Raw genomic sequence first — 20,882 nt, forward strand, 5'->3', positions numbered from 1 at the left:
GTTCTTCAAACAGCTCAGCCAGCAAAAGATCTCAGAGCCTATCAGCCTGCCTGACTTTCTCCCTGCTGATGGGTATTGCCTCCTATAAGAGCCAGCTAAATCACTCATTTGATATTTTACCTGGTTAAATCTTGTTAATTCCTTTGTTAATTGAGCCAGCTGGAAGAGGACATTTGTCCGTAACCTTAGAGAACCCGTAGTATGCTAGTGATGAAATTAAATTGGGCACAGATCTATAGTGGTGGACCAGAAGCCAGTATAGCTTGATGAGGAGTTAGGGATAGTGGCTTTGGTTTCGTCAGGTGGATTTGTGGAACCTAGTCTAGCGTGTGTATGTCTAAGCATAGAGAACCAGAAGTTTTGACCCTAAACTTATTAGGCAGAGGCAGGAAGAATAACCTCAGTTTTGAACAGACCTGATCTAAAATCTCACTGACCCTATAACGTGGTCAGTAAAGTACTAGATTGGGCTGTGTGGGCACTATCATCAGAGGGGAAAAAATGCTTACAGTATCACTTTGCATTCAGTTGGGATCAGCAGTAGAAGAGTAAAATGTAGCAGGTGATTTCATATGTCTAATTAAACACCAGGGATTGCATTCCCTCTGTTGCAAAAGATGAAATCTAAAATCTGTGATATGAAAATTCTCCAGTTTTGCTTTTTCTGCAACCCTTGTAAGTCCTTAGTGAAACAGAAAAACTATTACATTGGAAAAGCATCTATAGAGCATCAACATTTTCAAGCTTTCATTAAATGATTAATCTATATAGGATTTGTGGAATCCAAAGCAGAAACATTGTTAAATAATGCATGCTGAAGAATACATAATCTCATATTTATTCCACAGAGGCTTTTGGTTTTGTTTTGGGATTCATGAACTCTCATGGGTCTTCTAAAAATTAGCAGATGTGAGTACTTTAATAGCTCAATAATGTCATCTGTCTGGCATCAGGAGCCCTCTTTTGCAGTAGCTAAGTGTCTTTTGATGTGTGACGTGGTCCGGTAATGTTGTAAAGCTCTCTGGCTTCACTGAAGAGTAAATGACTGAGTATCAGCATTTTGTAAAGCCTTTTAATGCTGCTGAAAGAACAGATACTGACAGTGTACAGTGCTAGAACAAAACAACAAAGACTGGATATACAAATGATGATGGCCACTTAGTTTCTAAAATAGTTACAATTCATGTGGTTTTGGCTTTTACGACTTTGGAGTATAAATCCTTTTTGTTGAGTTTCTATAAAGTGTTATTCAGGAAACACATTTCTGCAAGAAAACTGTCAAATGTTTAGCCACAGAAAGCAAAAACATTTCTTTGAAACCTGTCATCCAGTCATCTGTCAGTATATTCATTAGTTGTTGAAATGCCACCAAAGCAACGATGAATTAAAAAGGAAGAAATTGTTTTGAAAGAAGATATATCCTTCTCATGTTACAATTTATACTAGAAGTTTGTAAGTAAATTACTGACCTATTCTAGTGGGAAAATGACAGAAGAAATTAAATGTTCTGCCTGGCAAAATACAATAAAAATTTAATCTGTGGATTATTCACAAAGTGCTTTTATCCCTGCCTTGTTTTGTAGTTCCTTTAAAGCAAGTCATGACAGCCTGGAAAAAGGATGGACAGGCTTTCTGGGAACAGTAGAAAGTCCCCTACTGCAGCGCTTGATCTCAGTCAAGTGGCAAAAGGAAAGGCTCTACCTACTCTCACTTCCAGAGGAGTGCATTCACCTCTGTTCAAAAAGTATACTTTCTTTCATCAAGAAAGGTTAATGTGTTTTTCATTGCAGTCTGCATTCTGTGTGTAAATTAATTATGAATTTCTGAGTAGAACATCTTTAAAAAACTAGTTTAGTAGGAAACTTCCTACTGAAGTTCTTGTGCCTGTCAACATCCTTCTACGATTGTTAGTAATGCACTTGGTACTTCTTTCATGTTTAAAGTGCCTGACTACTTTTAGAGTGTGAAACAAACGGTTATTTATTGTCATCAGGTGAAGCTTCTTGATGCTGATAGACTTAGCTACTGCTGTTTGTTATGACAAAGCTAAATAGAGCTAAATGCCTTTCCACTCAAAAAATCTTTCCACTCAGAAACTCTCAAACAAATAAAGGATTCTTACAGATTTGAAAAAAGGAGAGTTTGCAGGTGTGTGCTTACTCACACAGGTAAGACTGAAATCCGTTGAAGACAACAGCACGCTGAAAGGGATGGAGAAGCTTCGACACAGCCTAAAAAGTGTCAGTGCATGGCCTGGGCAGAAGCCGAGGCAGTCAGCTGCTCGGTCAGGATGCTGCCTGAAAAGGCTATGAAGCTTTGAGCACAAAGCCAGCATCTGATTTATTTTTGAAAGAATGTCACGTTAGACTCTTACAGATGAATGAAATACATTTTAAAAATCTCCTTTTTGGCTAACCTACACACCAAGATGCCTCTTGGCCAGCATTCATGTCAAAAGCAGTATTTCTCTTATTTTACTGTATTGACAGTGTTTTGAGAATTATTTTTCTTTCTTCCTAAAAGTATACCAATAGCTGAAATGAAATTAGTAGGCAGAACCTCTTGCAAATCTTTATTCCTCTATGAGCTTTTCTTTAATGTGGCACACAGTTTAACCGATTATTTAGCAAAAATAGATTTAAAATTCTGATACAGCTCGGTGAGTTTTGATGGAGAATCTAGGGTTCATTCTTCCTCTGTGTCGCATTCCACAGTATTGTATTAACCTAATAAATGTTCTGTCAAGTACCTGTCTTTGCACCCCTTTTCCATAAATACCTTAAATATGACTTTTCAGTTTCCTTTTTAATAGCTGCTTTGACTTTCAAATAACTTAATGATTTCTATATCATTTGCAAACTGGTGTGCAAACGGAAAAACTGTTGTGCCAGACATGTATTTGCCATGCAGGTGAGCACAGGAATGGCACAGTCAGGGTGCTTTTTTAAAGGAGGGTACTCATCAAAGCAACAAGTTCTCACTAAGTTGAGAAATACAGTTCTAAGTTGTCACAGGGCAGACTAAATACTGTTTTCATATATATTTGTGTATGTGTGTGTGTATAGATATTAATTATATACCTTATGTATACAACTAATTTTGCTATCTTTAGAAATAAAAGCCTCCAAATATAGAATTTACACTATTTATAAAATGCATCCTGGTAAATATATGTGAAGGATGATACTATGTTAGAATTATTTTGCAGGAGGCTGCTTACATTGATGTATGGTATTTGCCTACACTTTTTTGAATTATTTTATTCCCGATAAACCAAATAAATCTTACTTGAATAAGTTAGTGTAAAAGGTTGGTAGATATAAAACTCAGAAAGGGAAATTCAATAAAGGTTTGACATTGCTTTTTACATGACTTAACGGAGTTTGCAGAATATAGTGCTTCTCTTCAGAATTAAAAATTCAGATACCTAACAGACTACACTAGGGGTAATGCTGCAACTCATTAAGAAGAAATACAAGAACGTGTTTTGAATCATCAAGATAGTAAAAATGAAATGTTAATGCCAGTTTTTTTAATGGAAATGTGCAGTGAAATTTGTGAATGCACAATGCCTTGTGACGTGTCTGAGCCATGGTGAAAGAAGAGCCAGGATGGGCTTTACAGGCTGCCCTGCTATTGCAATACAGACACGTCACAGGAAAGCATATGAGGGCAGGAGATCCACTTCTGTTCTTTCCTTCCCCACGTGCATCAGGAGTAATTCCACTGAGATTAGTGCAGTTCTATGCATGTGAAGCGATGTAAATAAAGTAGAAGTTGGTTCAAGTTAGTGTTCTTGATAGTTGGTTCTTGGTAAATTCTCAGTAAGTCTGCAATTCTGAGAAGTTAATTCTTTCCCATAGCAAAGTAGGTGAAAAGAAAGCATATTTGGGAGGTTGTCTTTGAATAATGTTACTTTAACCTTTATGGACTTTGTGGAGATTTGAAAAATCATGATGGATGTTGTTGACTTTCCATTCATTGAGTCAAATGGAGTAAGTCAGAGATACTAGGATCTATCTTCAATTTATTTATTTAATTAAAAAAAAAGTGCAAAAATACCTATTATCAGATGTTTGACTCTGCTCTGAACTAATTTTCCTTGGCTTTGCAGAATATTCCTCACCAATGCTTCAGTAGGGAGGAACAGAGTGAACTTAGAGTGATGGGAATACTTCAGCATGGCATTCACCCAGCTCAGATCCATGAAGACTTAGGCTGGGGGTACAGTTTCACATGATGCTTTACTTTACTTAATTTCAGGCTGTCATCCAAAAGAGGTAGTTCTTTGGGGAAATCTCTGTCATGTCAGAATCTAATCTTTTCTTGCATAAGTTTGTTTTCTCTTGGATCAATGAACTGAATTAGCTCACTGGGGATATTACAATTCTTAAATGGAAGGAAAGAGGGCAGGAACTTGCAGTGAGGAACAGAAGAACAGGACCTCTCCATAGCTTCTTGACAGCTGCTTGTCATTAGATCAGAGCAAGCTTAGTGTGCAAGTCCACCACTAAATAAAGTACCAACGTTTTCACTGAAGTGAAAGGCAATGTTGGAGAAAACTGTAAGGACCGCTCTTGCAAGAAAGGGAGTATGGCCAGTGAAAGGACAGCCCTAATTCCACCCCCTCAGCCCCCCTCAGCCAGGTTCAATTTTAACTTGTGGAAATTAGTTAGCTGCATAATTCTGTGACTCTGCCCGCAAACCAAAGAAGAAAAGTGGCTGTTCTAGTCTCCGTGAACCTTCTTTTTCATACCTGCAGTTGCTTAGGATATATGGAAGTTTAAGTACTGAAATGTACCTTCTAATAAAGTACTTTGATGATCAAGAGACTACAGTGATTGCTGGTGAAAAAGAGGAAACTACTTTTCTAACCTGGCCCTTAATGCTTTTATAGTAGCAAAGGCAATTATATGGCTCACTTCATTTCTACTCAGCAGTCAAGTTAGTTCAGGTTTAATTGTATTTGTTTTCTCAACTCAGATTTCACCAGGTGCTTTGTTTAGTGCAGGTGCCTTGACCCAAATACATTAGAAGTGGTTAATTTTGTTTAAAACAATATTTTAACTATACTTCTTAATTCTTTGAGTCTTTCCTTCCTCTGTTTTCCCCATGACATTCAATATCTCTGCTAAACCAGTGCAGTGACTTAGGTAAACTTGCTCTGATTAAACATGTGAGAAAGCACATGTGTGAAGTTCAGAGCGTCTCAGTCATGCCAACTGTTGGCTTTATGTCTGGAAATTCTGGTTTTTTATATTAAACAAAAGGTATATCGCACTTTTCCCAGCATATACTGACGTGACTACATCTTGCAATGTTAAAAATAGCCAAGATTGTCAGCCGTTGTGGAAAAAGCAATGTAGTTTAATTAAGCAGGTGGTTTAATTCTATTATCTTACCTGGCAACTACCCAGCAGCAAGCGTTATATTTCAAAATGCATGTAATTTGGACCCAGCCTAATGCTGGGAACCCACTATTAAGACTAAAGAGTGAGAAAAGGTCTTTCTTCAACTCTGCCTCCTCTGTGGTTTCATGGAGGATTCTTCCAGGCGACTCGTTTTTACAGCAGCCAGTTCCTGTTACAGAATGAATTATGGAGTTAAAAACGAGACATGAGTGTGAATGCAGAGATCCCTATGGTGCACTGTGAAAACCTGTAACATTTTAAAATAAATAATAAGGGGTGCAAACAGGTTGGTTGCCTTTGTGTTCCGCTCTCGGTTCAAATGTAAGAAAAACAAAACACCTTAAGATGTGAAACTTAAATAAGATACAGACTCTTTCCCTTTTCTGCTATTCAGGGTTGTAAGAAAGTATTCCCGTGCCCTACTGACAAGCCCTAAATATGTCGATGTCTGTTTTCTGCTTTTTCCTTCTGGAAGAGAAACCTGGCAACTGGTTTTTTGGTCATTGTTGTCTGGTGACTGCTGCACAGGCAACCAGCATGACATAACCCCTTTCGTGAACTTGATCCGATTCCATCTAAAATATAGTGCAAAAAGTTTGCTCCAGGATGTCAAATGACAAAAAACCAAAACCAAACGCAAAACCCATCCTTGAGACTTTTAATATCTGTCTTGATATGAAAAACATTGTTTTCATGCACTTAGAGATGAAAATTGACTTGCTACTTTAAATTTTACCCTGATGGGGAGTGAAGCTATTAGTTTCAGTTTAAGTGTTGTCTGGACAAATTGAACCTAACCTAATTGTGGAACATAGTTATTAATTTGTCTTGTAGTTTAGGCTAGAAAAATGGTGAACTACTTACCAAATCTTTGCAGTGAAACAGCTTGAGTCAAGTTCCTGCTAAGGAAGGAAGGAATAAGGGTTGGGAGAGGGCTGCCCTAATTTTGCTGCCTGGTGCTATCAGCCTATCTCAGCTATTGTAACTGCCCTCTGTGAGAGGGTATTGTTAATTTAGTATTTTATTGTTCTGACAGTAAGAAGAGCCGTATCTCAAAGCCTCTATTTCAGTATGAGGTAGATTGTTCTTATTCAAAATCTGACTGAGGGGTTTTTTTTCCTTGATGGACTTTATTGCCCGTCACCCTCTTTCTTCATAGATAGCTGTTCTCTGAGCAGTATGGAGAACAGCTCTTCTACCTGCCTGGTGGTGCCCGGCCAGCTCACAGCTTTTGGGAAGGAAGAAAAGACATCATCTGCCTGTCTTTGAGAATGAAGGATGCTTAGGAGAGATCGGGGTGGGGGGGGGAGGGAGACATGTAGTACATTCACAGCTGGTTGTCTAAGGTCCTGCCTTGACGTCTTGCTCCTTTTTGTAAGAAGGCACTCTAATTTTGTAGTGTACACACACAGTGGCAACCCTCATAAACACCATGAAACTACGTGCTGGGTAGAGTTGCCTTTTCCTTTTGCTCCATCCATGTGCCCGGTGAAGCGTTTCCTAGGGAACCCTGCTTTACGCTTCAACTTCTTCCCATAGACCATACGGAAAATTTGGTAAGATGTCCCCATTTCCACAAATCTTGCTTTCCAGAAGTACTGCTTTGAGATACATTATTCTTCTGAGCAAATCTGAATTGGGAATTGAAGCTGCGGAACCCTAGGGAATAATGCCTGAAGGGAAGTTAAAGGTGAGACTGAAAACCAGGCTGGTTTGAGATGTAAGAACAGGAGATCAAAAATTATTTTCTTCCCAATGGTGCAGTCGTTTCTAGCTGTCCTTACAGACCCAATTAAAATAACATTTGATTAAAATGAATACAACAAAGCACAGTTTTAAGTGGTACTAAGTCTCTGGATAAATTGAAAAAACCACCAAAATTTAATTTTATATTAAAGATTAAAGAGTACTTTCTGGTCTTATTATATTATGGCTGGTCTGGTGTATAAGCAGTAAGGCAATTTCATGTAAAATTAAAAATCCTTGGACAAGAGCATCTCAATTCAAATTAGCATGGCTGAGAAAATGATTTTAGCTTTTAATGTTGATTTATAGCAATTTTGCATTCTTTACATGTTGAAATCCAAAACAGTATTATGCTAATATGGCTGTATCACCTGCAGGTGTTGCTTGAGAGTCGAGTGAGCAGTCCTTTGTATTTTCTTTGAAGGATCAATATTTCAAGATGTGCAAAGGAGAAGGGTCTGACTGACAAGCTGCCTTGATACACTGTTATTCTAACTATGACTGGATTGACTGAAAATTGCCTCAAAGAGTAAGATAATTTATAAAAACTATAAAGTGTAGCCAAGTGTTTGAAGTAATCAAAGCTAATTGGGAATATTACTTATTTTCACTTTTTAAATGTCTTGCCTTCATTTTTGTTTCTTGAAGTTTTCCTTCTGAAATGTTCATATTTTGTACTGCATTTGCATGAAAAATACGCATTAGATGTTACAACTATGCAAAAATTAGAACTGGCAGAATTTACTGAAATAATTTCTAATAATTGTGCTGCGAGAAATTACTGTTGAGTGTACCCATATTACTGGAGAGAAATTTGTTTTTCATTTTTCGTGCATGTCTAGAAATTTAGCAAATAACCTGGCTTAAGGAAAAAAAGAAGGTAGTTTGGAAATAAAATGGATGCATAATTATAAAACAGTGTATTTTCTTGAGAATAAGAATTTAGTTGTGGGGTGAAATCATGATGCCTTGTTTCTGTGCCTAGATGTATTTTCATAAAAAGCTGATGTTTCTTTGGATGCCTCATTCTGTGATACAAATTTTATATATGTATATATGATAATAAGCTATTTTTATTTTGAATGATTAAATGTAGTCATTCTCTAGTGTGGATAAAATAACACACTTATCAGTTTGCTAGTACCAACATACAGTCTGGATCACAAGTTACGTAGTAAAGTGCTTTTTTAGTACTATCAGCAGAATTTCAGAAAGTTTTTTTGTAGTTATTTTGGAATTTTGTAATATGTTTTCTTCTTGCAATGCTTTTTTTTTCCTTTACCTTGAAGAATCTTTCTTTAATTCAATATTTATTATTAATTTTGTGGGAGCATATCGCATGTGCTTAGAATAGTATTCATATAATGAGAAAACAGACTATTTGAAAGAATGGAAATTCATTGAAATTCTATTGAATGGAAAACAGTTTTTCCTCATCCACTGGTGCAACTGTGCAGAACTGCACTAAGCTTAATTTAAACAGAAAAAAAAAATTACTATCCTTGCAATGTGTGCTGTTTGCATTTGAGATCTTGATTTAAAGGATAAATTAGTTGTAACAAGCCAAAGAAAACAGTAGTAAACATGGCAGTATGAAAGAAACTTCTTTTATCTCCTCAGTGGTACTGTGAATGTGAAATTCAAATGAATCTGTGAACAATGTAAATTTTTACATCAAAGTGTAATGTTTACTTACATAATAGATATGAAGTCCTAGGTAAGATTTTTTGTTTCATTAATGAATAGCGTACACATACAAAAAACGCTTTGAAAGCTATTTCCCATTTAGGGAACAAACTGGACTAACTTCTTGATGAATAAATGAGCTTTTTTTATCCTAAAGGGTTGAATTAATGATTTGTATAAAAAAGCTCACTCAGACTCTAGTTATTGGTTTTGTCCTATTGCTGCTTGCTTAAATTACACCTAAAATCATGTTATTTTAGTGGTGGTGTGTCTTCTCTGATTCTTTTAAATGGAAAATTGAAAATATTCTTAACACATAAAATGTATCTCAAATGAAAGGGCAGTAGCATGGGAATGTAGGTCACATGTCATTTAGAAGGTTTCAGTTTGATAATGGTGTTTTAAAACTCTATTAGAAGTGCAAGATTTATTATGAGAATTAAGTTGCAGGGTTATATTTTTGATACATTAAAATAAAAAATGCATTCAATTAAAAAGCCATATTAATCTTTTAACAGCATAATAGCAGAGAAATTTTCCACATTTACGTAAATGTGAAACGCATAAAAATAAGCCCTTCATTTATATTTTTTAATTACTTTTTTTTTTTTTTGCTTTGATAATGCAGGTACAAGGAAATGGCTGGGGAACAGAGATTTAACAGAATCAGCTGCAATAAAGTTTATAGAACAAATCTTAAGAGTTTTAATCAAGCCAAGTTCAGATGAAGCCAGTGGCAGATTTGGTTGAATAACACCAGCAAAATGAGGGATTAATCCTAAAAATATGAATTTTAGTACACTGTATCTGTTATTTGAAGTTGTCTCGCTAAAATACCAACACTGGGTCTATCCATTTGTGTATTTAGACAGATGAGGTTTATCAGTCAATGGCAGTAAAACTGGCTAAATTCACATAGTTTGTTTAAAACAAGAAGGAAAATATGCTAATAAATGGAATGAACGTGGTAGTTGTGGGTAACAGTAGACTCCAGGGAGAAGTAGTAACAGGTGAAATGCTGGTTCATCCAAAATGTCGTCTTTGCTTCTGATGGTTTCATCCAAGGCACTTTTCCTGCTCTGAACTAAAAACGTTCACTTTTATGTCCGGCTGGCAATAGAACTGACTGAAGTAAAAGCTGTATGAGGAGGATACCCTTGACTTGTACTCCCGAGTGAGAGGTCGTGGTGGTGATGGGTTGCAGCGGTCTGTGCTGAAATCTCTCTGTATACTTCAGATTTTCTGGAGTTTGCCTTATGATGGATCCGCAGTGGCTCCACAATGTGTCTGAAGGCCTTAGTGCTTTTAAGTACTCCCTAATTACTGCAATATTGGTTTTTTCACCTTTCCCTTGTTTCTTCCTGTGAGATATCTGTAATGCTCTCGTAGCCCTTGTTTAAAGGTGAAATTAGGCTGAAACAATCCGTCACTGTGAATTCACTGTAGAAGAGGGCAGCAAATATTCATGTGCAAACCAGTAAGCTGTTACAGGTCTGGTTTTTCCCCCATCATCCTCCAGACTGTGGCTTTCAACCCTGCTGGAAAATGATTTTTCTGTTTTCACGTTAGTATGATGTTGAATACTTTCAATTTCTCTACATCTGACTTTATGTATATAAAATTTTAACGTGTAATTCCAATCTTAATGCCTTTAAATACGTGCACACTTTCTTTCCTTCTTGCCTTTCCCCTCCATTTCACAAACCCCGAAATGTACTATTTAGCTGGTATCTTCTCAATCCCCTCGCAGTGCTTTGCTTCAGCAGTTGCCTGCCCTGCACCTTCACCCTCTTCTCCCCTCAGCTCCCAGCTCAGAGAAGCGCCTGTCCTGTCCTCTCTCTGGGCCAATCTGCCACCTAATGGAGGACTGCCATTATTGTTAATATTTGTAGGCAGAAGATGGTGCATCCAGACCCTTCTGTGCTCTACTCATGGACAATGAGGGAGAAACCCTGGCGGAATTTACCCGTGTTGTGGTGGTGAGCTCTTGAGGGCAGACACCGAGTCTCTTCTGCTTTCTCAGGTGCCAGCTGAATAAGTCAGCTCTTAATGACGGCGACAGGCGGTGAGGTTGTGTCAAGTGTTCGCGTCTTGTCAGGCCTTGCTCTGTTGCATGCTTCCACAATGTTCACAAGAGCCTATATGTTCAGGGACCTGGAAGCTCCACAAGGTAGTATTAAGAAAAAAAGAAAAAAAAAAAAAAAAGCAAAGGCAGCAAGAAAAAGAGAAAACTTGAATGCCAGCCTTCCCTGCTTTATCTGTAGAGTTGAGCTGGCCAGCTGCAGCAGCCAGGTTTTATGAAGGTGACAAAGCTAATTAGCACTTTGTGTGTTGTCATGAATTACTTGAGAGTGAGGGGGAACTAGAGATGCTCATATAGAGAAGTGATAAAGCCAGAAAATCTTAAAATTGGGAAGTTCTTTCTGACCATTGTTAGGGCACTAGTCATCCCTGCACATATGATCCTCAGTAGCATACCTGAGCACGGTGACCTGGTTATGAAATGTAGCACAACACTGGTGATACCTGCAAACAAATTTTAAGGAGTTGGTTCGTTTGCTTAAGTCTCACATCATTCTGTTGGGAACAGTGGCAGCATGAATTAGTGTTGTTTAAAGCAGGGACAGACCTGATTTGCACAGCCTTATTCATTGTGAACATTATCAGCACTTTTAGAGAGAAAGGCAGGGATATTTCTAAAGTGTAGAAGTGTTTATATCTGAGCTCTCAGTTCATTTCAGTTTTTAATGGTGGGCAGAGATTGCAAGCTAACAGATGTAATTTTACCTCCTTTAACAGAATTAATTAAAATTAAACCAGCAAACATGCTAACTTTTGCCTGTTAAATAGATGTTACACATAGGTGGCCAGTCCCCAACCCCCATATCCAAAAAATCTACCCAAGGCAGCTAGCTGGAGTTTGTACAGTTTGTTCCCTCAGCACTGTTTACCCTGCTTTGTTCATGTACTTGTTAGGGTTTTATGTCTGACAGAATGCCTTAGTCCTCAATTTCTGGCACTGTCCCTATTCTGAGTGACCTCCTCCCTAGCATAACTATTCTGGCATTTCATGCTAATATTAGTGGTTTCTGCTCTACTTCCCAAAGGGAGGAGTTTCCCTGTCTTTGAATCAGATTCTGCTCTTTTGCACAGTAGCTTTTCACAAGAATATCTCCAGGATTGCAGGAATACTTCTGGACAGATAGTGCTTTCGGGGTTAGCTGTAGGGATGCAAAGAAGGTAATTAACCAGAGTAATACAGTCTGTATTACCTTCTCCTAAGTGAGCTCTCTGAAGCCCCTGCTCTGAATTCTGGTGGGTTAAAAAAAAAGGAAAAAAAAGGGAAGAAAATCCCTTTCATAATATCTTCTGGGTAAAGAAATTAACATTTCGGGGAGCATTTCAGCTGAGCATCTCTTTTGCATATTTACATGGAACTAACTGTAGTTGTTGAATTGGGAATCTTCGCTCAGGATGATGGTGCATTTTTCTTCTGCCCACTCTGCAGTCTTCCTTCTGGTTCTGTTTGCACAGTACGGTATGGCTGTCATATCAGTCAGATGATTCATAGATATCTTTCGCATAAGCACTGTTTTGCTTTATTGCAAAACCTTTTCGAGGGAGAGATGGGCTACTTGAAAACCTTTGTCTTGTTGAAGTTCAGTTGTTGAACTGAATTAGGTCTTCTGAAAGTGGACTTAATGAGCAACTAGATCATTTGCACGTTTCTAAAAATGTCAAAGCATAGCCTGAGGAGCTATCCTAACGATACCATCATGTGGTGGGTACCTGTTTTTAACATCCAAGTGCTCTAAAATTGTGTTTTCTTAATTTGTTTTCTCTCACTCTGAATGATTTCTAACTCACTGAGAAATTGAATAATAAAGCTGTGTTCTTTACTTTTCCTTGATCACTGTATTTAGTGATTTATTTCAAGCCAAACTGTATCTCTCTAAACCTATGCAAGTTATGTTTTTACTCCCTCCTGTGTAAACCCATAGTCTTCAGCAGATTTGCAAAGATGCACTCAATTCAAGCACTTCAACTAAGTCTTTGAAAGACAGCAAAGTATGCATACATGCATAAGAGATGAAGCATATTTGTTCAGGCTGTAATGACTCTAAAGGACTACTGAAATAAATGGCACCGAACCATTGTTTTTGTGCTTTTTGTGTTTTTTATTCCATCTTCTGTTGTAAGTGAGGAGGTAAAGAAGGTGTAAAAGACTGAATCCAGTCAAGAATTTAGGACACCAGAAAGCACCCAAGCAAGACTGAGACACCCGAGTTTAAATTTGCAATCCAAATATGCTGTTCAGCTGCTGATTTGACTCTGGAGGCATCTAAACTTGCCAGGCTTACTTTCCTGTTTGAGGGCTATCCACAGCTTTGCTCTGCCATGTATATAATCTCTCCAGCCAAAGCAGTTTATAATTTAATCTGAGCAGGATCTAGAAAGTAAGTGCTCCTCTGTTTAAATCCTCAGAAGGGCCAAATCCAGTATAGGTCTGCAGGAAATATGTAAGACAATTGTAGAAGGACAGATCAGCCCTGCTCTGGTCCAGTCTTTTAAAAATCAACTCTTAAGTGGCTGCTCTCAAGAGAAGATTCGAGTCTGTGGATCATGACTGAGTTTATGGACTTACCGTGCAGCCCTTAATTAGACATTTGAACTCTGTGCTTAGTTGTTTTTTTTTTTACCCTGCATTTCTGGGCACTCCTAGGATGTGGTACTTGTACTTCTAGAGCAGACAGCTGAAATAAGACTTTGCGGAGGGGGATTTTTAAGGACCTATGTCCTTGCTTTTTTAGCTGTATACCAGTGCTCATAGTGATTTACCAGTAAGCTGCAGTTAGCAACTATAGAATTTTGTAGTGTTCAGGGAAGAACAATACTAAACACTCACAAAAGAAAAAGGCAAAAATACTTGGAGAGAAGAAAATCTAAAAAAAAAACCCAAACCAGAAACAAATAAACAAGACAAGATCCAGATTGCCTATGCCTTATCAATGTGGAAAAGATAAAGCTGACCTAGAACCCAGGGGTTTCCTCCTGTCTCCCATTCAATGGGCAAGTGGCTGTTGGAGGGAGGATATCTTACAGAATTACCCAAACAGACATGTCTTTATTTATAGCCCCATCTGCCCTAATAAAACACTGTTAAAGGACTGATCTGGTGTTGACTGTGCTTAGGTAGACCCTGAGCATTCACACCCTTGTAGGACTCTGCTCAGTCCTGGCTGGGCCAGAGGGGTCAACCTCGTGCAAGGCTGCATCAGCTGGGTGGGTGTCAGATAACCTGGTACAAGTGTAGTTCAGTAGCGATGCAAAATGGGTGGATAATGAAGCTGTTTCACATTGCTAGTTCAGTAGTTGATACTGAAGTTACGCTAGAAGCGATTGGATCTCATTGTGCTGGGGCTGTGCAGATGCGCAGTCAGTACTGATACTTGGGTGAAAGAGCTTCTATTCTCATGGCAGATGTGTTGGCCATTGCCGTGGAGGAGACAAGCAGACAAATATTTGGTTTATTTTTATAGGACCAAGTCTTAAGAACAGGAACAGGATTAGCACTGTTTTGTGAATTACTTCATAATAATTTTCTTCTTTCCTTGTTGATTTATTATTGCAAGTAACATGATGAATTGGAAGAAAAAGTGTGATGCATGATGTTAGGATGGAGAGCTTTTTTAGTCATAGTAACCATTAACAAATATTAAATAACATGTGTTGAATATACATATTTCTACTCAGCAGGTCTACATGTGATGGGTCTACCTGTGAGTCCTAGAGGAGCCGGTAGGAGAGATTTCTGGTTCACAGGTTTTCATTTTTAATATGTTATTTAAGACTGGAAGAAAGCTGGTGTTCTGCCCAGATTCAGAGTAGACAAGCAGATTGAGCAGGGTAAATATAGCCTGATATAAATCACAGTGAACATATGGAAAAAGCTGATTGGGGATTCAGCTGATAGGGAATTAAAGGCCATGAGTAAAATTAATTCTACTCAGCATAGTTTTATGGAAAGTAGGGCTTGTAAAACAAATGATTGACAAAAGCTTGATTTTAATCTTTTATTATTTGATAAAATTACAAGTTTGATAAGATGATGCTGTCAATGTAATAGATTTTGAAAAGCATTTGACTTATTGCCGTGTGAAACTGATTAATAAAAACAGAAATTGAACTATATAATGAAACAGACCAGACTTTAATGAATAACAAACCAGCTAGCAGGTCTTAATATAGGATTGTCGATAAAGGAGTTTCAAGGACTAAGTGATTTTTTCCCGTAGTGGAAAATAGAGGATGAGACTAGAGAGACTGGAAGTTGTGGCTAGGTGGTGGGAAGGAAGGACACCAGTGTGAATGCTGAAGTATGGTCTCGGAGCCAAAAGAGTAATGCTGTGTATAGGGGGAGTCCAGGAGCGTGACCAGGCTGCTGATTTTTTGCTGTATATAGAACTGCTAAGAACATTTAGAGTGTGGCACACAGCTTTGCTGTCTGCCTGTGTCAAAAAAGCTTAAAAATGGCTGAAGTACATACAACCATCTAACACTAATGAGTACTTGCAGGATCTGAATTAGTGCTGAGGAGTTCTTTCTTGAATTTCAGAGTTCTGTCTGCACAGTTTGTTCTTGATCCAGTCTTCTTTACATGGGTGTCCCCATAGCACATATGATGTAGCCAAAAGCAAAGCAATGGGCTTAAGCTTCATAAACAGGGGGTCAGAGAAAATGATTTAGTATTCCCTGATGACTTTAAATGATGTATCTATAGTAGACTGACAAATAAATAATTTGGAGGAAAGCAGCGTGGTGTTTTCCAGAGTTCTAGAGGATTAGAAATAGTTCTGATTTGGTGCATTTTGGAAAGTTTTAAAAATAATTTATTTTTACGTATGTCTGTATTCAGCCACCCCAGAGCTATGTGTCCTGTGGTAAGTAGATGAAGACCACCTACCTGTAAATAGACCATACATTGGACAATTTACATCTAATAGGTAAGAGATAGATGGGGAAAGCAAACCAGTGGGGGTTGAATTGACTACCTGATTATTCAAGAGCAGAATTTTGAATAGACTCAGGTCTGTTAACGCATACATGGGTGTTTAGTCTATTAAGTCATGCTACCTCCATAAAAACAGCTAGAATAAAGGCCATATCTAAATAGTGTTATTGTTTCTATTAGTAGTGTGTCCGTGCCACTTAGGTAGTATATCACTAAGTGCATTGTTACCTGTTTCTATCTGAAAGATTTTAAATTAAATAATTGTTTGCAATCAGAGTTTTTAATGTTACATATTACTGTAAATGCTAGGTAAGCTAAAAAAGAAGTGTGAAATTTGAAACCAGTTGTTCAAAAATATTTTGAATCATCTTATTGATACTTGCGTAGTTGTATAAAATACATAAGCCCTATAAAGATCTGTCATTAAGTGATAAGGGTATTGCAGTTGTCCTCAAGAGCAAGCATTTTGTGCTTTTTATCTGTTAAAAATATAGAATAAAATGTATGTATTATCAACATTCTTTTTTATGTAAAAGTCATTAAATCCATTTACCTCATTTGAAATTGCTTTTCATGTTTCTATGGAGCTCTATATAAGGCTGCTTTGAAACAGGTTTCCTTGAAAGCTGTTTATTTTTCCTATATCCTAATTATATCTGTCTTTCGCTGTGAGAAGAAATAAAGGTATTAGACAAATGAAACAGAGGAATGTTTTTGTTCAGTAGTAATTTTCCTTTCATTTGTAGTGTCTAACTTATTCCCCATTAATTTAATCATGACTATATAGAAGAGAATGCCTTTTTTTCCTAATGTGCATGAAATATTCCAGTTGTTCTTTCTTGCAGTTTTATAGCCCTTCCACATTTCTAACATTGACCTTGATTTCACTTCACATTCATAGAGACCTTTTTGTCTTAAAATAATGTAATTGAGTAGAAATGCATAATCAGTTGACACATCAAAACTCTGTGGAACAATATTACATTTAGAAAATACCTTCTTTAACTTTGCACTAGGCTGAATTTCAGTAAATACACTGCCTTACACCTCTTGCATCCTATCAAAGAAATATTGCAGCTGCACTTAGAAGGAAATCAAAGATGCCAGGTGCATATGTTGAAGATAGCTAAAGGAAAAGTGTGTTCCATCTGTCAGCTGGAGCTTTAATTGATTAAACTTTGAAATGTCTGTTGAGAGTGTATCTGTCTGTATTAATATCCCAATTAAGAATCAGTAGTACTCAGTATTAGTATAGGATAGTAAAATATACCATGCTGTGTGCGTTCCATGATCATGTATACTGTTCAATTGTTAACACTCTCCCTGGCAGATACTGACCTGAGCCAGCCATAAGTCTCCCAGACGATGCCTGGAGATGATTGAGGGAGTAGCACAGTGCATAGGTAGTATGGAGACTTCTTCAGAGGGAAAGGATGTAAGCCATGATGTGTCAGTTTCTTCTCCCAAGTAGCAAGTGACAGGACAAGAGGAAATGGCCTCAAGTTGTGCCAGTGGAGGTTTAGATTGGATATTATGAAAAATTTCTTCACTACAAGGGTTGTCAAGCATTGGAACAGGCTGCCCAGGGAAGTGGTGGAGTCACCATCCCTTGGAGGTATTTAAAAGATGTGTAGATGCGGCGCTTAGGGACGTGGTTTAGTGGTGGAATTGGCAGTGCTAGGTTTACTGTTGGACTCAATGATCTCAATGGTCTTTTCCAGCTTAAATGATTCTATGAGTCTATGATTCATTTGCTTTTAAGCTCTTAAAATCACAGAGAAGATGCCTCTCCCATTTGAGTTATAGTATGAAAAGGAATGTTGAATTCTGCCTCCCAAATGATCCCTTCCATATGCATGCTGGTTTTCCTAGCTCCTTCACTGTTTTCAAAGTATCTGTTTTTGTTTATGGCCAAAAGTGTCCAGACAGGTGAGTCACAGCGAAGAGATCACTGGCACCAAACTATGTTTTGTGCTCCTGCCAGATATTCTACGTCAGGCTCACTGGTGCTTTTCATTCTTCCAGTTGTGTCTTTCTGTAGCTCATCTGTAAAAAGTAGCAATATCTTTTTTTTTAAAAAAGTGAGGAAAAAAAAAAGTGCATGTCTCTCACTTGATTCTTATTCTTTTGTCATACATAAAAGCCCTCCCTTTGAAATCTGATATTATACTCTGTGATAAAATATTATTATACTTTGCTTATGCATTCATATTTACCTTGACTCCTGTTTGTTACACCATAGCTTCGACCTTTAGTCCGTGTTTCTACTCACAATCAGCATCTCAGCAAGAAGCACAGAAGGTATAACAAATGATATTTTGTTACGTACAGAAGAGGTACGAAGGTACAGAGAATCTTATTTTGTACAAATCTATGAATAGACTCCTGAATGAGCTGTCAAAATATATGTGTTTTCCTATGAAAAGGGTAGGACAAAATGTCTGAGTTACGAGAGATCTTAAATAAATTATCTAGAGGAAAAGGCAATCTGCTGTATAAATATTTCAAGTTTTGAAATTGAAGCCTTTATTTACATTGATCTGCACTTAGAGGCCTGGCCTTATTTTGTAGCGGATAATCTTATGTCAAAGCAATGTTTAGTTCTACTCAGCAGCTGTTGTATTCATACTAAATTATGTCAGATTTAATCTTGAATATATTCAACAAGAGCACCCAGTTGTGCTGACAAACTGAAAATCATTTTCAGTTAAATATGTTCTATCACAAACCATTTGCATACTTTGCCTCTCTGAAGAGTGACGAAGTCAGTGTGCAAGCTCAGCTTTGTAATTCCCTCTGCCTGTTGAATTCCCATATTATATCCAAACATCCCAGCAGTAGACTCAATAAGTATCCTACTGGCATGTTGCAATAGCAGAGGTACACAATGTGAGGCATTTTCTCAAGGGTATTACTTTCACAATCATTTTAATTGCACATGCCTGATTTACCACGTATTCATTTGTACTTGTTCAAAGGGAATGCAATTTAATTTTAAAATATTCTCAGATCACTGTGATACTCATTTTACACGGTGAAAAAACAAGACAATAAAGTGGATAATCAGGTTCTCAGAGTTCTGTAAGCAGAACTGAAATTTTGCTTGGAGAAGAAACAACAGAAGTCAAGGTTCACTTGTAGAATACTTCAAAGAAAAATCCTGTAAATCGTGGGTCAAGCACATTGTACGGAGAGAGCACCTTGTTAACCGCAGTGATCATGTAATGAGGAGACGACATGAAGATCAGGAGAACAGTGTGTGAGAACCTAGTTTAACTGGAGAAGAGCAGACAGCTGTAGTCGATGGAACAAAATCATCTCTTCTGGAGAGCACTTCATCGCAGGAAACGTGTTGGAGTACTCTCAGGCACTTTCAAGAGAAGCCTTTCTACTTCCCCTACTCACTGCAGCAGGAGCATAGGAAACTATATGTTCCAAAAGTGGGATGGAAGAAACGGTTCTCCCCTTCCCCAGCTAAACCCCCAGCACTTTAGGGTGCTCATTTAAAATGCAAGGAAGTTCAGATTTATTTTTCTAGGAAAGTCTGAGTACTTGTCATGCTTCCCTGCTGTACGCCTTACAGCATACGCTTTCTGGGTATTTTGGAGTTAGGCTTGCCACCTTGTCTGCTTCTGCACTTCCAGTTTGTATAAATAATTATGCAAAGGCTAGAACTCAAGTGCTCTCTTCTGATGACTTTTGTAATCTTTCTAATCCTTCGTGACAAATACTTAGTTGTTTCGTTATGGTGTGCGGTGCTGTAGATAGTTTTGAATGTGAATAACCGATTTGCCCTCTCGTGGTGCCCCAGTCAGCAGTTCCCCAGAGCTCCAAGGAGCAGTACGTCTCTAGGAGTTTAACCTGCTGGGATGTTTTGATTTTGAAAGAAAGATTTGTGTTATAGATACTAACAGTAAGAATCAAGGAGTTTGATGTGCTAGGTTAGGCTGAGAATTTGTGCTCTACACCTCAATTCTGGTTTCTAGTTCCAGTCTCTGCTCGGAAGACTATACAAAGAGAAAGACCATTTACAGCAGCAGTTCAGAGACATCGTTTCTTCTGTAACTTGAAGACTGAGGGAAATTCTTACTTAACGTTTGTAAGGCAGCTGCTTCTTTGCAACTTTAACTCCTTGTGGACTTGATAGCATTGTGTTTCACATCTGTAGGTAGAGAGGAAGAAGTGCTCTCTTCAAGGTAAATTAATGCTGACCATTGTGAAATTTCTAACCAGTCTGGCACCTGGGAAGTCCTTTCTCAGCTGATGTCCATTTACTGAGAATGCATTATGTAAGCACCATTTGGATTTCTAAGGCTGTATTCTTATAGCTCTTTGTAGGTCACCGGTCATGATGATGGGGCTTGCAGGCAGCTAGTTCTTACTCCTTCAGCTTTCTTCTAAGTTAGAGCTTGGTCCTGAATGAAGGAGCCAGAATCATTCTGCTGTGGCTAATATGATCTCTCCTGCTTGGTTGAGGGGGAAAATCTAGCACATTTCAAAGAACAGATTTCCCTTAAATTTCATTTCTGCCACCTATAGGAAAGGAGGAGAAGAGACTGTGATAGCGTGCTGCCCGTTTGTTACCTGATCAGAAAGTAACTCCCGAAACACACAAAGTATGTTTAAAGAGGAGACATTGCTTTATTCTGCGCAGGGTGCAAGGTGGAAGATTCCCAGACATTGAACACACCTACTGAGGTTTTCAGTCCATGCTTACACACTTTAGTTAAAGCACCACGCCTATCTAATACGTATGTTCTGCCTAGCTATTGCATATTCATTATGCTGAGCAAGCATGACGTGTTGTTCTCTTGGGCAATCATCCCAGAGTCTTCTACACCTGCACGGGGGTCTCTGGTGGTCTTCGGGGGGGGGGTCGTTTGGGGAAGAATACCTCTACTCTTTTTATCCTCTTATGGGCATGCGTCATCTGAGGACACCAGGGTCTTTGTTTCTCTTGCCAACACCTCGTTTATCAAAGCCTAAGGAGGAGGGATGTCCTTGATTAGCAAGTCTGTAACTCTGAA

At 38.1% G+C, this 20,882-nt stretch overlaps 1 protein-coding gene across 32 annotated transcripts in view; it reads left to right on the forward strand.

The window, feature by feature from the left end:
- NRCAM (neuronal cell adhesion molecule) overlaps nt 1-20,882 on the forward strand; it is a 165,745-nt gene that overhangs the window by 70,113 nt on the left and 74,750 nt on the right. For 2 of the 32 annotated variants that reach the window (XM_069802146.1, XM_069802153.1), the window contains exon 3: nt 7,535-7,686. The exons of 28 other annotated variants lie outside the window; for them this stretch is intronic. The gene's annotated coding sequence lies outside the window, so the exon portion shown is untranslated. Of the gene's footprint in view, nt 1-7,085; nt 7,102-7,534; nt 7,687-20,882 lie in introns of those variants that run through there. 2 more of the 32 variants (XM_069802151.1, XM_069802148.1) reach the window with 2 other exon arrangements.

The sequence above is a fragment of the Haliaeetus albicilla genome, chromosome 14 (genome assembly GCF_947461875.1).
Source record: "Haliaeetus albicilla chromosome 14, bHalAlb1.1, whole genome shotgun sequence".
NCBI lineage: Eukaryota > Metazoa > Chordata > Aves > Accipitriformes > Accipitridae > Haliaeetus > Haliaeetus albicilla.